Here is a 16179-nt window from a genome sequence, read left to right as displayed (position 1 = left end):
AACAGTTTGCTTAACCCCAGGTATGCAAAACTGTAGAAGAGACACTTCTGTCCACATTTAAAGTTGGAGGCTGACGCAAAGAAAAAGTAACAGTGCAGTGACTATGGTACGCAGACAGACGGATTTGGGACTCAGCAGCAGCAATTAGAAGCACCTTCTTACCCCACACTTCCCAAGTGTGGGATCATCACCTTTCCTTTGCCAAGTACCAGGGAAGACAACATGCTTGCAGAAATTTCTCTCTTAGAGAAAAGAGAGGCTGTCCTCAGCCATTCTAATGTAGACGAAAGAACAACTGATGTTAATGCTACATTTTAGGAATGTTACTGTGATAAACCACAACAGAAAACTATGAAAATAAGTGCCATGTAAGGAAAATTAAATGTCTACAATGATACATTTGAGTAGTTTCAGAACAGGGTGCCAGGATCTTGAAATATACATTTTTTTCTTCCAACATTTTTGTCAATGATTCAGAGAATCATTAACTTTCCTTTGACACCAATGGTGGAAATTTTCTTTTAATGTAGAAATGACACATTGAGTGAAACCAGCTCTAGCTGGATAAACTAGAAGGCTGACTGTGAAGCCACACCGATCACTAAGCAGAACTCTGCATTTAACATGCATGTGCTTGCCTTGACAGGTGGGGTGAACAGACTACATGATGCAGATTTCCATCTAAGTAAGTTCTATGCATTTATAATGTAAAATAAACATGAGATGACTGTCACCGACACCCTAGTTACACTGGAGCAAATGTGAAGCTTCAGCTTTGCAGTTAAATTCCAGGTGCAAGGATAGGAAGAGAAATGATTCAGCTGTTTTTTGGAGGATTAGCTGTTTGTGAGGTGAAAAGCTATAAATTCTAAGATGGCTGCTTATTAAACTATTAAACATGGATGTGTTTAACTGTTGTTATAGACCAAAAAGTTCTCCGGGAACGGCAGTGCCTGAGCTCCCGGGCATCCACCTAGTGATGGTCTTACTTTGAGCAATCTGTCACAGGCATCTGCTGAGCAAACTTTCTGACTGAAAATAGCATTCAGAACTCAGCTGACTGTGCAAAGAAAAGTGTAAGAAGGAAAACCTGAATGTGCTCTGGCATACCTTCTATTTTATTAAAAACAATAGCGCATATCCTTTTCCCTTAATATTGAGCTACAAAGAAAAATGAGGCAGAATTGTCTGAAACCTCTAGAAGGAAGCTAATGATTTTCATAGTACAATTGGCTTCACTGTTTAACATTTTAGACATGGGTTGTGAGTACTTATATGTCCACACCTGCTAGGGGATGTCTTTCTGTATACTGTGAATATGTATGGCTCCCATTGGATAATAAATAAAGCTGCATTGGCCTATGGCAGGGCAGGATAAGGTTGGATGGTACATTCAAATTGAAAAGGAGAGGAAGAAGGGTGGAGTTAAGGAGACGCCAGCCTGCTGTCGAAGGAGCAACAAGATGCCAGCAGACTGGTAATGCCACAGCTACACAGCAACATATAGATTAATAGAAATGGGTTGAGTTAAGTTATAAGAGCTAGCTAGCAAGAAGCTTGACCCATAGGCTTGACCCATAGTTTATAAATAATACAAGCCTCTGTGTGTTTACTTGGGACCGTGCAGCTGTGGACCGGGCGGGACACAGGAAAACTTCCAGTTACACACTCCCATTTCGTATGTTGAATCCCCAGTCACCAGCATGACTATCCTCAATGTAAGGAAGTAACTAAGATAAAATGAGGTCATACAGATGGGCTCTTGAGCTAATAGGGCTACCACTCTAACGAAATCCACCAGTGAACTGTGCTGGTGAGCCCTTGAGCTTTCTGGCGTGCAGAGCTCTGAGATGGGAAGAAGGGAAGAGAGTGAACTTGTGTTTGAGCCTATGTTTCCCTCTCTGTGAGGTCTGCTAAGAAGACTCTCCTGTGATAGGTTTCAATTCTACCCACATTTTCCACGACCCTCTCTGTGCATGTCCAATGCCATTTATTCTTCTCTCATCTTTGCTCATAGCTCCCAGGTCACAGACGACTCCCTGTACTTTGCCCATACATTTGAGATGAATCCACTGCTGCTTCTTCGGTTCTCTCTGGGTTAGGTTACTCTGACATGTATGGATTCTGCTTTCTGCCCTTACGCCAGTCTTTCAGACACATTTCAAAAGGCAAAGCTGATGCTGTAGCTCTCCAAACTTAAATTTCCCCTCCAAGAAGAGCTACAGTCTTTTCATTTGGTTCCTAAGATCATTTGTAACATGAAGCTATGCAGACACTCATGTCTATCATTTTCCTAAATAAACTCTGTCCTTGTCACACTGAACAACTCTCAGGCCCCATAGCAGCGTTCTCCAGATCCTGTTTCATCTCTGTGTTATAAAATGTGTCCTTTAGATGAAATGTCCATCTTCTTCTTAGGAACAAGTCCTTTCATTATCCAAAGACAAGCATCAGTGATGGGCAGGGTGGGGAGGTGGATATTTCCCAACCTATCTGAGGCAGGCAGGTATTACAGTCCTCTAGCAAATTTGTTTCAGTCATTTTCCTTCTCTGTGACAAAATACTCAAAGCTATGTGCTACGTAAAGAAGAATGTTTATTTAGCTCCTAACCCTGGTAGATGGAGCATCACACTGGCATCCTGAGAAGGCCTCCCTGCCTATGTCACAACATGGTAGAGAACCAGGAAGGAGTCAAGCCAAGTAAAAAAAGGGTCAACAGCCTAGGAGACTCTGCCTGTAATAACCCACTAACATGAGAATTGACACACTCCACGAGACCAGCACTAATTCATTTATGCAGATGGTGCCTCTGCAACATAATTTCATTGCACTTGATGTCATTTCTTAAAGGTTCCCACCTCAACTCTGCCACACTGGGTACTAAGTTCCTGGTGCATGACCCTCTGGAGGAGACAATCAAACCAGGCCCAGTGAATACATCTGCTGCAGTACATATGCCTAATGGTTGGTTATCTGGCAAACCTTGCCAGGCCTACTAGACTGTGAACTTCTTAGAGATACACATTCATTTTCAATCTTGGTGTCTCCTTGATTCAGAGTCTGTCACATAGTATGCTCATTTAATAATAAGTGCCAGGTTGTCATTACTCTAGAGATCTCACATGTTTCTCTGTTTAGATTTCTATTGCTGTGGCAAAACACCATGACCATAAACAACTTGGAGAGGAAAGGGTTTATTTCGGCCTACACCTCCAGTGTTTCAAGAAGTCAGGCAGAAATTCAAACAGAACAGGAGCTGATAAATAGGCCATGGAGGAGTGCTTACTCAGCTTGCTTTCCTATAAACTCTAGGACCACTTACCTAGGTGCTGCTACCCACAGTGGTCTGGGTCCTACCACATCAATCACTAATTAAGGAAAGGCTCCACAGAGTTGCCCTCAAGCAAATCTTAAGGAGGCAATTTCTCAATTGGGAGTCCTTTCCAGATGATTCTAGCTTGTGTCAAGTTGACATAAAACTATTAGGACATGAGAGATGAACCAGCTGTGATATCTTTGATTCTATTTATTTATTGCTTCAAATAGCTTAGGAGATGCATCTGGCCAAGCAGATGTCTTCTTTCTCTCTCAATTACTTATTCCAAATACATCATTCCTAAAGTGTTAATTTAGTGAAAAAGCTAATCTGAACAAAGAAATTTGAATGTTTACACTAAAAATTAAATTTCATAATCATCAGGAATTATCTTTACACCATTTGATATCAAATTAAAATATTTATTTTGCATTTTTCTTAGGAGATACTTAATCAGTTTTTAAAGTCATGGAAATTTATTTTAATATTCACACCTTTCAGCTATATTCAGTACTTGAGACCTATTGCATAACTGTAACTAAGTGAAATAACAAAATATTCAAATCACTCAGTTAAAAACCAGGTAATAAAAATATGGATAAAATGGGCAATTTACATCTGCTAAATAAGTACAGTCCATACTAAATCTAGGATCCTACTGTTTTCTTTCACTTAATGTATTATCTGTTCATAACTCAAATGCAACATTTTATTAGGGTTTATGATTGTCACTCTGCTGAGTTTAATAAACAAACATAACAAACTAAAGGGGATGCTTCCATTTTCCTTTCTGAACAGATGAAGATTTGAAACAAAGTTTTCCACCTTCTGTTAAGCTTTCAGGGAGGCATCTGTGCCTCGGTAACTAAGCAGCAAAGAGGCTAAACTACATATTTTCATCTGCAAAGTTCAATCTGCATTTCTCCACTGTCTTGTTTTCTGTGAGTCCAGGCAGCCTTGACAACTGCACTCTCGGGATAGAGTAGCAAAGCAGAAGCATCAGATGTCAGTTTTCTCCACTGTGACAATATGTAAGCCTCCAAAATGTGGTACACAGTTACAGTCTAAGGTCAGTTGTTCATTGCTTTGGGCTTAAGGCAAGGCAGCCAATCATGACTGTTGGGAATGTGTGGAAGAACCTGCTCCCTTCAAGTCAACCAGGAAACACAGCATACACACACACACACACACACACACACACACACACACACGAGAGAGAGAGAGAGAGAGAGAGAGAGAGACAGACAGACAGACAGACAGACAGAGACAGAGACAAAGAGAGACAGAGAGACAGAGACAAAAACAGACAGGAAGAGAGAGACAGAGAGAGATTATAACAAGATACCCCAACGAAGGACATGTGATAGCCAGTGATAGCCTTCTTCCAAATATACCTCACCTTCTTGAGTTTCCATCACTTCTCAATAAAGTCATAAAATTATGAATCTACAAATGCATTAAACCATTTATTATACCAGAGCCTTATGATCTAATCACCCCTTAATAACTGGCTTTGTAAGATATGAACTAGGTGGCTCATGCCTATAATCCCAGCATAACCACTTAAGAAGTATTGTGAGTTTGAAGCCAGCCTGGGCTATGTACTGAGTTCCAGACCAGCCAGGGATACAGAGTACCTCTGTCTCAAAAGACTAAAAAGAAACACAATAAAGCCCCAACTGCTGATGAGTCTGGACAGAAACATGACCCATTTTTTAACGCTTTGCATTTCTTCTAGAACTATTTCCTTGCACACATATACCTTAGCATATACAACAGATGTCCCATCTCAGGATAAACCATGTCTTTCTGACAGTTAATATCAAATGCACCAGTTTGACTTGCCTTTTAAGAAATATCTACAGGGATTCTTGGTGAAAAATCAATTATTGCATGAAGCATGTAATTGGATCATATTTTTCTAAATAGAATTATAAATATTCACACACAGGAATTAGATTACTTCAGATATGAATCTGTAGAGTATTTTGGAGTCTCAATCAATTTAAACCACTGTTAGGAATATATATTTGTAAGCCAGGTGAAAGTGGCGCACGCCTTTAATCCCAGCACTCAGAAGTCTGAGGCAAGCACATCTCTGAGCTCGAGGCCAGCCTGGTCTGTACAATGAGTTTCAGGACAGCCAGGGCTCCACAGAGAAGCCGTGTATCCACTGTCTCCAGAAAAACAAAAGCAAAAACAGAAGAAAAAAAAAAGAATTGACACTTGTATTCATCTCCAAGGTCATGTCCGCCTCATCTGAACACAGGCAACACCTGGAAACCCGGGAAATGATCATAAATTCTGACTAGTCAAAATACTCTACACATACACAACTTCAGTATTTTCAATCTTAGTGTTTATTATGGCATATTAAGGACTCTCCTCTAGATTTGCGTACGTTTTCATATCTTGTTAAATAGAACTCAGAAAAGTCACATTTTTGCCGTAGTCCAGACAGTGCCTTGGGCTTCCCTTCATTACTAGTTTTCTGTATTTGTGTCCATCTGTTTTTATCCGGGCCTGCAAATGATTTCTTTTCTTTCATAAAAGGTATGCCTTGGATTATTTAGTATTAGTTGGTTTCCTTATCTGATATTTTATCTCTACTGATTCTAACATTTGCTTATTTTGAATCTGTTTCTATATTTTTATTTTCTTTCTCAAGTTGACAGTTTATTGATTTAATATTTTTGTATATAACTTTCCTTCAAGTGCTATGTTGCTCTGCAGCTTGTGGATTTAAAGATGAAGAGTTTTCTACATCCATTCACAAAGCTACCTTCCCAAGAGCTGAGGGAGCCAGCCGGGAGTTCACCGTGAGTCTCTTAGTAGTGTTTCTCAAGGCACAGGGAAGAGGGCAGGCAGGAAGAAAACTTGGGAAACGGAGACAAGTCTCTATTCAGATTTCATAGTTTTTTAACTTTTAATGTGTAACAAGCTTTGTTGTTAGCCCCCAGCTCACAAATAACAACGCGGAGACTTATTAATTGTGAAATCTGAGTCTTAGCTTAAGCTTGTCCCACTAGCTCTTGTAACTTAAATTAACCCATTTATATTAATCTATGTTTTTCCTCATGGCTTTTACCTTTCTTTCATTCTGTATGTCCAACTCTGTGGGGTTCCCCTGACCCCACCGAAGAATTAGGCCCACCGCCAGCAGCAGACCTTGACTGAGGAGGGGCAGTGTGCCACACCTGGCCTGCCTCCAGGTACCTGGAGACAATCAAATGGGAGCAGCGGGGAGCAGTGGGGAGCAGCGGGGAGCAGCGGGGAGCCATGTCAGGCAGGAACTCGTTTATTAAGCATCAGCACACCCTTTATAAAGCACCAAACCACAAGCCAGGTTTCCTTCTACCAATCACAACAAAGATCACGTATCCACGAGCCTCTCCGGGCATACCTCAGCATGATGATCACGAGGAGGCCTTGCACCTACGTCATCTCTCCTGATCCCAAGAGCCAATCATAATCTTTGTTAAATAAGTTAGGTCCCCCCCAGCTCACTTCCTCTCAGCATCATCTTTGGCTTTTGCAGCCCAACATGTGCTGGGCATACCGACACAACTCCCTCCATGTCTCATTGGCATCTGACAGGAGCCTAGATTCATATGTATATGCATATATATAAAACAAAATATGATTATATTCACCTTATGTTATTTGGTTTGAATAGTCACATGCTTTGCTCTAGAAATATTGGTGTACTTGCACATGGAATGCTGCTCCAGTCTCCTTCAGGATGTGAGCTTAGGAGGTCATCAGTGTTCTAAGTTTAAAACATCCAAAGTTTAATAAATGACAAAATACAGGTCGCCTCCAGGATTTCATATGAGTGATACCTAACCTGATTCTAATTTCATGTGTTTATATCTAAAATTTCCCCCACCATAACAAATATCTAAATTTTTCAATAGAAATCAGTGAATATGATATTTCATAAGTCATCTTCAGTATTAATAAGAGTCTACAATTAACTCTAGTTAGTCTATCAGTTTTATAGTCAAGGTAAGACATTTCCTAGATTTTTTCAAAATTCTTTATTCATCAACTTCTCTTAAAATAGTTTGTTTTTACTGTGACCATGGGAGAGCTGTCCCCATTACCCATCTGTCCTCTGGCAACAGGGACAGGGGAGAAGTGTTCCTCAACCCCCCACTCCACCCATCAATGCCAGAGGCAGGTAGAAGATATGGCCCTGTGGTCATAAGGGGGGGAGAGCTGTCCCTGACCCCCATCAGCTGCGACACCCAGAAAAACAGGCCCTGTACCTTACTAGGGCAGCACAATAGAGGCATGCCAGGTGTGGGAGAGCCAGGCCCAAAACTGTGACCAGGGGAGAGCTGTCCCCATTTCCCATCTGGCAGACCTACAGCTGCCCAGGCCCAGACTCAGGGTTATGACTTGGCCTGCCCCAACATCTACTCCATCTGCAATCTTTTGGAGTACATGAAGGGATCTGACCCACAGACCCAAAGTTAAAGGATCTCCACAACCCAGAGCAGCAGCTGAGTGTCCAGGAAGAGTCCTAGTGGGGGCCAGCACCGAATGTGTAAAGGAGGCCAGGGGCCTTGAACCAGACCGATGACTCTTCAATGAACATTTACAAGTAGAGATGTATGGAGAAAGGGGTATATGGTGTGACTCGTTGGGTCGCACTGCAACTCCATGATGAGATTAATTCCTTCCCCTTTTTTTTCTCATTTCATTTTCTTCATTTTTTCTCTTGAATTTTGTTTTATTGGGGTGGGGTGCAGCAACATAGGGCAGATGCCAAGGGATAGGAAATGAATGAGATCAAGATACACGGTGTGAAAAACACATAGAATAAATACATTTTATTAAAAATAGTTTGTCTTTTTGGTTGTGAACCTAGCCTTTAATGGCTCAGCCAGCCATCCCTCCAGCCAGGAGTGATGTCACGAGCCTTTAATCCCAGCACTCGGTGAGTTCAAGGCCAGGATGGCCAGGAAAGCCAGGGCTGTTACACAGAGAAACCCTGTCTCAAAAACAACAACAAAAATTTGTCTTTAAATAATCACAGCATAAATAATTATTTTTTATCAAAATTACTAAATGTATTTGTATAGTGATATATTTTTAATATTTTATAGGTTTTATCTTTTCATAAAAGTTTTGTTGTGAAAACTCCTTGCAGTTTAGGTTGCTACAATAGAATTTCCCAACAAACAAAATGAAAAGAACTTCCTAGCACCCATATTTTCTACAGAATCACCTCCTGTGAGTGAGAGCTTGAAAAGGTTCATCGACGACACTTGGACTTTGTTTTGTGTTCTCAGAAGGGTTAAGTGCTCCAGGTGTATCCCAATATGCTGTGTCATTTATTAAACACATCGACGACACTTGGACTTTGTTTTGTGTTCTCAGAAGGGTTAAGTGCTCCAGGTATATCCCAATATGCTCTCATCTCTACTGTTGCGTATCATGCTCCAAACTTGTGAAATTAGTTTGATTATTTGCACGTGGTATTAATTAATTAATTAATGCTGCTTGTGCATAGGCACATTGTGGACACAGACACATCACGAATAGTTATCGATAATGAATGCTTGGCGTGAAGGGAAGAGAAACAGGAGCCACACAGCAATGTCTCCAGCGGCTCTAAGAAGGCTAGGAAACGGCAAAGTCACTGAGTCAGTAGGTCTCTCTCCAGGCCTGTCCACTGGCACTCATGTGGGGAAATGCTTTGCATCTGATAGAGCTTTCATTATTTTGTAGGGAACTGCACTATAGCAACTCGGGCCCAATGGGAGGTACACAGCGCTTTGTGATAAAGCACACAATAGAACAAAATTGCTTTCTCAGAGAATGAATGAAAGCAGATTTAAGAAAAATACAGAAAGTCATTATATTTAGACCTCTGGTGTTTGCAGAAATACTCTACTTCGCCAACTGTAGAAGACATATAAATTAAAAGGACAGGAATTGGAAAGCAAACCGGTAGTTACAGAAAAAAGGCAGAAAAGAGTTGGAAAATAATTTTGTGCTAAAGGGTATTGAGGAGTGTCACATTGGAGACGTTTGGCTCTTTCCATGGCCATATTCTGAATGGAGACTGACTCATTATCTCTGCCTTCCAGCTTTGTTGCCGATTCCAAAACAATTTTTGTGGATTTATATTTCTTAATAAAAAATAACTTCACAAATGTCAAGTATTATCTTCAATGGAGTCCAAGATAGATGTATAGACTTAACTGTGTTGCATAATTATCCTAACTTCTCAATCACAATGTTCTAAAAGTGATCATTGAATAAAATGAATAGAATGCTGATGGTAGCTATTTTTAAATGGATGTGATAATGGTAAAGCATTTTGGAAAGAAAGAAAATTATACAGAATAAAAGTATTTTAATCTGACATCACAAAAGGAAGCTTGGCAGTTTTCTAAAGCGGATGAGATTGTTAATCATTTGCATTTTTAGCTTGGGTGTCGGCTTCTTGCTTTTCCTGCTCCATCAATGGCTCATTTGACATTATCCCTTAACTCGGATGCTGTCTTAGCACCTTTGTCTCATTTTGTCACTTGAGCTCAGGGTAACACTCTGCACCTCATTGGCTTTGCCATAATAGGACCCAAGAAGAAAACATTTGGATTATAATTTCTCAGATAATAGGGATAGGCTAGTAGCAATTTCAGTTTTCTCATAGTGAAGAAAGAATGAACACAGAAAATTAGTTTGAGCTTTTCCATAGCAAACAGATTGCAAACTACTTGAAAGTAAAGAGCTTCTCTTCAACTTTAAATTCCTAGTGTCAACTAGTGTATGGCAAGATAAGCATTCAGTAAATACTGTTGAATACAGGCATGAAAGGAATCACAAGAGAAGAGAGAGTTTGTTATTGGTTAACGAACAACCAAAAAGTTGAAACTCACAAGTTTTAAACAAAGAACACTTATCATTTAACTGAATAAGTTAATGTCTTCCTCCAATCCACTCATATAATAAATACCATACAAGAACATGCATAAATCAGTGTGTTCAAACACTAAAGTAAATTGAGCTAGATTTTGAGAATGAAAATTCATCCTTAAAACAAAATTATCCTGTCTTATTTTTTTCTGAGACTCTATCCAAAATAAATCCATTTTGTAAATAAAGTCTTTCTGTATAGCCTTCCCTGGCCTGGAACTTACTGTATAGACCAGGCCTCAAATTCATAGAGCTCCATGCCCAGGAAAAGAATGCAATTCTTTAAACTGAGCTATTTTTTGTAAAATAGCTTTTGTCACTTTGTCATTTTAAAAATTATTAAAACAAATTGTCACTTTAGTTTGAAATGCTGAAGCAAATCACTATGCCCTTTTTGTGAATCCTTGGATATTAATAAGTATGTTTCTCAAGATATAAACATAGGATGATTAAATAAAATACCAAGCAAACTATTGAAATAACAAATAATCACACAATGTATTGAGACATGCTTATCATGTAAACATAAGAAAAAAAAACTGGAAAGAAAATGGCCCAAATTCAAACGTGGTATGTGATGTTGTTGCTATGGATAGTTTAACAAATTATCTTCTAATTTTCTCTACTAATTATATTAATGATTCATGTCAGCTACTTTTGCATGACTTTTATCATGCATTTGCTCATTAATGACTAAATAATCCTAAGGGTTGCCTATGTGTTAAACAATCTGCTAAGCACTGTGAATATAGACCTGAATATAAAAACTGATTCATAACAGTAATAATCAAATATAATCTTTTGAGGAAATTTTTTCCATATTTCAGCCTGATATCTAGCCTCATCTTTCCAGTCATATACCATCACCAGTGAGACTTCTGCCAGGAAGGTAATTGAAATATTAAGGGTAACATTTTATCTGTGGAGAATAATGTTTCCATTAAATTATGAAAATATATGTATTCTCAATGCTTTCATTTTGTGGTAGTCTCTGAGCATACCATCTTGACTTCTCATCCTATGAGGCATTAGAAGTTTTCTCTATTCTGCGCCTCTCTCCTCTTAATCATCTCAGGTCCCTGCAACTATATCCATCATGACCACCGCTGATGACAGTGGCAGACGCTGCTGAAGGGAACATCATGAGGAAGAGCAGCATCACACGAGCCTTCCATTGGCCATACAGCAACTATTGCACTTGGGAGGTTACTGGGTCAACAACTCAACAGAAGCGGTGGGGGTGGGGGGAGTCAGGAGACTACTGGATGAGACTGGTTTTCTGCCTCTCAAAAGAAAACCTTGCACAAATTTCCTAACTGCTCCTTATCACTTATCAATGATAATAAGTAATCTATTCCTTCACCTGTACCTACACCATCAGTTTACTGTGATGATTAACTGACAACATTAACCAATTGTACTTCAAACAAGTTGACTTAAGTAAGGATAAGTACCCTTGTATGGTTCATGTTTACCACTATAGCCCTGATTGTGTAATAGAATTTATACTTTCAAATAACAGATGGTTAAAGAGGTGGACTAATTGGGCAAGTAGGGAGAAATTATCACAACTATTCTTAATTTTCAAAAGGAAGTCCAAATTCAAAGTTGACTTATGTGGCTTGAGAGGATTTTCTTCACGATTTATAATTTTTTATTTAAAATAAGTTTTGCTCTTCTCCAATGGATGAAGTTTTAATTCAAGACTTTGTTGATGCCTCTGAAAGCATTTGCTCTATTATTGAGCTACACACACCCCCACCCATAATAAGCAACTTTGAATTTTAGTGTATGGGAAGGAATTGAATTTTCCAAGAAAACCACTTCAGAAGTTTGTTCCTGTTGACATCTAGTAAAAGAGCCCAGCTCCATAGACAAGGGATGAAGAAATGATAGAGGGATGGTTACTAACATTTATCATTGCTTAAAGTCTGCATTTAGAATGCTGAGGGATTTAGATATGTCAGTAAATCTCCATGGGAAAAAAAGCAATTTCAGTATGGCACATCTAATATTTATAGCATATGAGTTGGCACAAAAGTTCTCCTGTGAAATAATTTGCAAAACTATTGATTGATTCATGTATCCCTGACATAAATTTTTTACCCTAGTAAATGTAACATTGTTTTCTTTATAACTTTAACTAGATGGACAAAAAGATTAATCAAGTGTGCATGTGTCTGAATATGTGTATGTATTTGTTCCTCCAATTAATGTTCTTTTCTTATAATTAATTTCAGATAATGTATTTCAAAAGAAATGTGGAGATATGGAATTATTCAGAATGCACCACAATGCCATCTTTTTATACACTTCCTTCCCCAAGCATGCATCATTTATATACCGTAATTTACTTCAATTGAAGAGGCTAAGGATTACTGGTTCCTAACTAGTGATGGGGCCCAGGATAACTACTTTGGCACGTGATAAAGCAGAAGAAGCAGAAAGACTCACTCTTCCCTTTCCCAGACTTTCTCTGGAGCAGCTCATAAATCCTAAGAAGGATTGTCTATCCTTCCTGGGAACAAGAGACGGTGACCCATGCAAGGGAGATGCCTTTTCCTTCCCCAGCGAAGAGACCAAGGGATACAGGAAAGAATCTGCAGGAAGATGGTGTGCAATGTTCTGCAGCTCTTACCGTTGGTCACTACTCTCTTCCTCTAATGATAGTTTCCCACGACCGTTCATTCTTGTCAAATCACCTATAACTTATGGACATTTTTACTGTTTCTTCAGATTTTTGTTTTCTTATTAAGATTCTTGTATCACAAAAAGTAAGTAAATATGTGTACTTTTCTCTTGTTGATCTATTGTTAGTCTGGGTAACGAAAAGGAATTTTTCATATTTTCAACTAATTATTTATAAACAGTTTGTGCTCTGGGTGTATTAGTTGCTTTTTCAATAGTTAAAGACTGTGAAAATATAAAATTCACACAAAGACAAGAAAAGAGCTGGGAATAGTACATTTATAAAGTTTCTCTCAGCTAGCTTGAGTTCTTCATTTATTCAAGAAGCAGTGTACCTGGATCCATGTAGCCTTTATTTGAACATTTTAACTCCATATCCTTTGTAAAGTGTGCCTTGTAAATATCATAAATGCCGCTAACAGGAGGAAAATCTGAATGAATAGTTCAGCAAGTGCCAACTTACATGATGACTGCATTTTACCTTTGGAAAGAAAAACAGAGGCAAGGTCACTGCAAAATGATGGACACTTTCAATACTCAGTCTACTTAGACTGCAGACCAAATTCATTATACTTGATTTACAAGTATCATGTACAATAACTTATATTTGGAAAATATTGCCTACCAACCAGTCCAAATAGACCTTTAATCTGTGAACCTACAATACAATGCAGCACTGCAGTGAGCTAGCTGTGTTGTTTCAGATTTTAGATTAATGGCCAATCCCCTTGGAACAGATGTTAAGTCCTCATTTACACTCGTGTGCATCTACTGCCCATTTCCGGTGGAATGGGGTTTGCTCTGATCAATAAATGTATCAGCCCAGTTGTTCATCTTGTTAGCGAGGTCAAAGCAGTGACAGAGGTACATCTGTTTTCATGTCAAATAATGTCTGAGGTAATGAATCCTCTCCAGCTAGATAAACAACAGCCCTGCAATTGTCCTTCGGTCCCTCGCCACAGAGCTGATCATGATTAAGCTGAGGCACTTGGGAATTGAAAGTGTTGGCACTTTCTAAAGCATTTTAAACCTGAACTTTTTGCTCCTCGATATGGTTATTTCTGTGTCTTCAGTAGTGACCTTGCTGCATAACATGTAGCCAGGAGGCTGATTTTTCTACAGTGTCAATTTGCCTATGTTGGAAAATGTGCCCAACAAAGTTCCAAATGAAAGCCTGAGAAAATTGTTCCAATTGCTTACGGTGTTCATACACAAATCTCTTTGAAATAATCAAAATTTATACCAATGTAATAAATTCATAATGAAGATATAATGCATCTTAACATACATGCCTTATCAGTGGTACTTGACAAATGGCATCTGCTATTGTTCATACCTGGGGGACTAAATGAGGGGAACTACTACTTTACCAGAGGATAAGGCACAAAAAGATGTTTAGACAAATCTGCAAAGTTCCTCTAAGTTATTTTGAAGGGAAAAATATGAGGGTGGTGTCTTGTTTGCTTGATGGATAGGGCAGGTGGTTTCAGGGTGGATTAAGTTATTGCATTTCATCAAGCCTATTTCCTATAACAGAACTGGATGTGATAAATAGATTCAGTCCCTCTGATTTGCAGTCACTTGCTGAATTGCTAGCATTCATTTCCCTCCCACTCCGGCATTGATTGACCATGTACTCCTGTCACTTGAAGCAAGTCACTTGAGCCTTGTCGTCACTGCTATCTAGATTGGTAAAATATAGAAAACAGCTCTTTACCAAACAAATACCCTGGGGATAATGCATTCTGCACGCCTTAGGACAAAGCCTAGACTTACAAATGGGCTTTGTGAGCAGGGTACCCGGCAACCAGTGGAAGAAGTGGGCAGACTATCAGTATCTGATCAATGACAAAGAGGTAAGTGCAATGAAGCAATCTGTCCTCCTTCATCCCAGGACTTGGGGACTTTATGATCAAACAAATTTTCAACACTGTTGGAGGGCATGGTTGCTGACTGACTTTTTCAACTAAGACTTCACTAACTGACAATACCTGTGTTATTTCATATAGAAAAGGACATTTCAGTCTGAATATTAGGATGTTACAGCTGAAAATTAAAACATATTAAACAATTATTTTCACTTCAGTTTTCTTCTCTCTGTCTTTGTCTTTGTCTTTGTCTCTCTCTCTCTCTTTCTCATATATATATATATATATGTATGTATGTATATATTTACTTCCAAAAGCTTACTAATTTACTGGGACAGAAGATGGAAGCTTCCTTTCAGAGAAGGAGCCTGAAGTACAGGCTGTGGTGTTGGCCAGAATGGAGGATAGAGGACCCACTGAGAGCAATACCTGGGAGTCCACCATAAGAAGCCATGCCTAAGTCCCAGGTTGTGGCTTTAGGAAGCCTCCATGCTGAGGTAAACAGCCTGACCTAATAGAAGAGAGGAGCTGACCAACTTGCTAAGCTCAGACTCCAGTTTCAACCACAATCCACTGAGAACAAGGTTGAGGTTAAACACTCAGGTCAAGTGTAAAAGTCTCAGTCATGTTTGTCCAACACTGCTGTCAATCAGAATGCTGGCCTACGCCAAGAATAAAGAAGAAGCTTGGCACAGTCTGCTCAGCCTCTGGAGTAGCACTACTCTTTAAATTATTGAGAATAGAAAGGGACTTGATTTCCTTCAGTGAGTCAGAAATGTCTGTCTAGTGGCCGTGTCCCCAGATGCATTGATGAGAATTGTCAGGATAGCGCCTCTTGTAGCTTATTATGGTGACTCACATGGAATGAACCAACCCAACATCACCGGAAGCTCTCTGTTCATTCTTTCTCTGGAAGACTTGGTGAAACGTTTCCATATAAATTTTTATGTCTGCAGGGTGGTGTAAAAATACTTATAGGGGCCTGAGATGTAGCTCTGCAGCTCTGTGGTAGAGTACTTGCCTGGACTGCATGAGGCCCTAGGTTTTATTCCCAGCACTTGGGAAAACATTTATAAACATTTATAAATGCCAAGAAGCTATCAAAGAATCAGGGACACAGACTCTACTCAAGTAAAAACTATGTGGCATTAACATATTAATATAAAAATAATGTTGTCTCAGATCAGCCTTCTCTCATCCGCCAGCAATCACCCTCTCATGTACCCACATGCACATAAACATACATACACACAAACACATATACACATATACATAAACACACATACACATACTCACATGCACTGGACACAACATATAGACCATCCCAAATAGATCAGCAGCTAACTGTGTTTTGTATATATTTCAGATATACT

At 39.2% G+C, this 16179-nt stretch overlaps 1 long non-coding RNA gene across 1 annotated transcript; it reads left to right on the top strand.

The window, feature by feature from the left end:
• The first annotated feature begins 640 nt into the window (after positions 1–640).
• On the top strand, positions 641–14956 carry LOC128099909 (uncharacterized). The gene is made up of 3 exons (XR_008214598.1): positions 641–685; positions 6033–6136; positions 12491–14956. It is a non-coding gene; the product is annotated as an uncharacterized LOC128099909 (long non-coding RNA).
• Positions 14957–16179: the final 1223 nt, after the last annotated feature.

Source organism: Peromyscus californicus, unplaced genomic scaffold (assembly GCF_007827085.1).
Source record: "Peromyscus californicus insignis strain IS unplaced genomic scaffold, ASM782708v3 Scaffold_6__1_contigs__length_162567912, whole genome shotgun sequence".
Classification (NCBI taxonomy): domain Eukaryota; kingdom Metazoa; phylum Chordata; class Mammalia; order Rodentia; family Cricetidae; genus Peromyscus; species Peromyscus californicus.
This window is presented reverse-complemented; position numbering and strand designations above follow the sequence as displayed.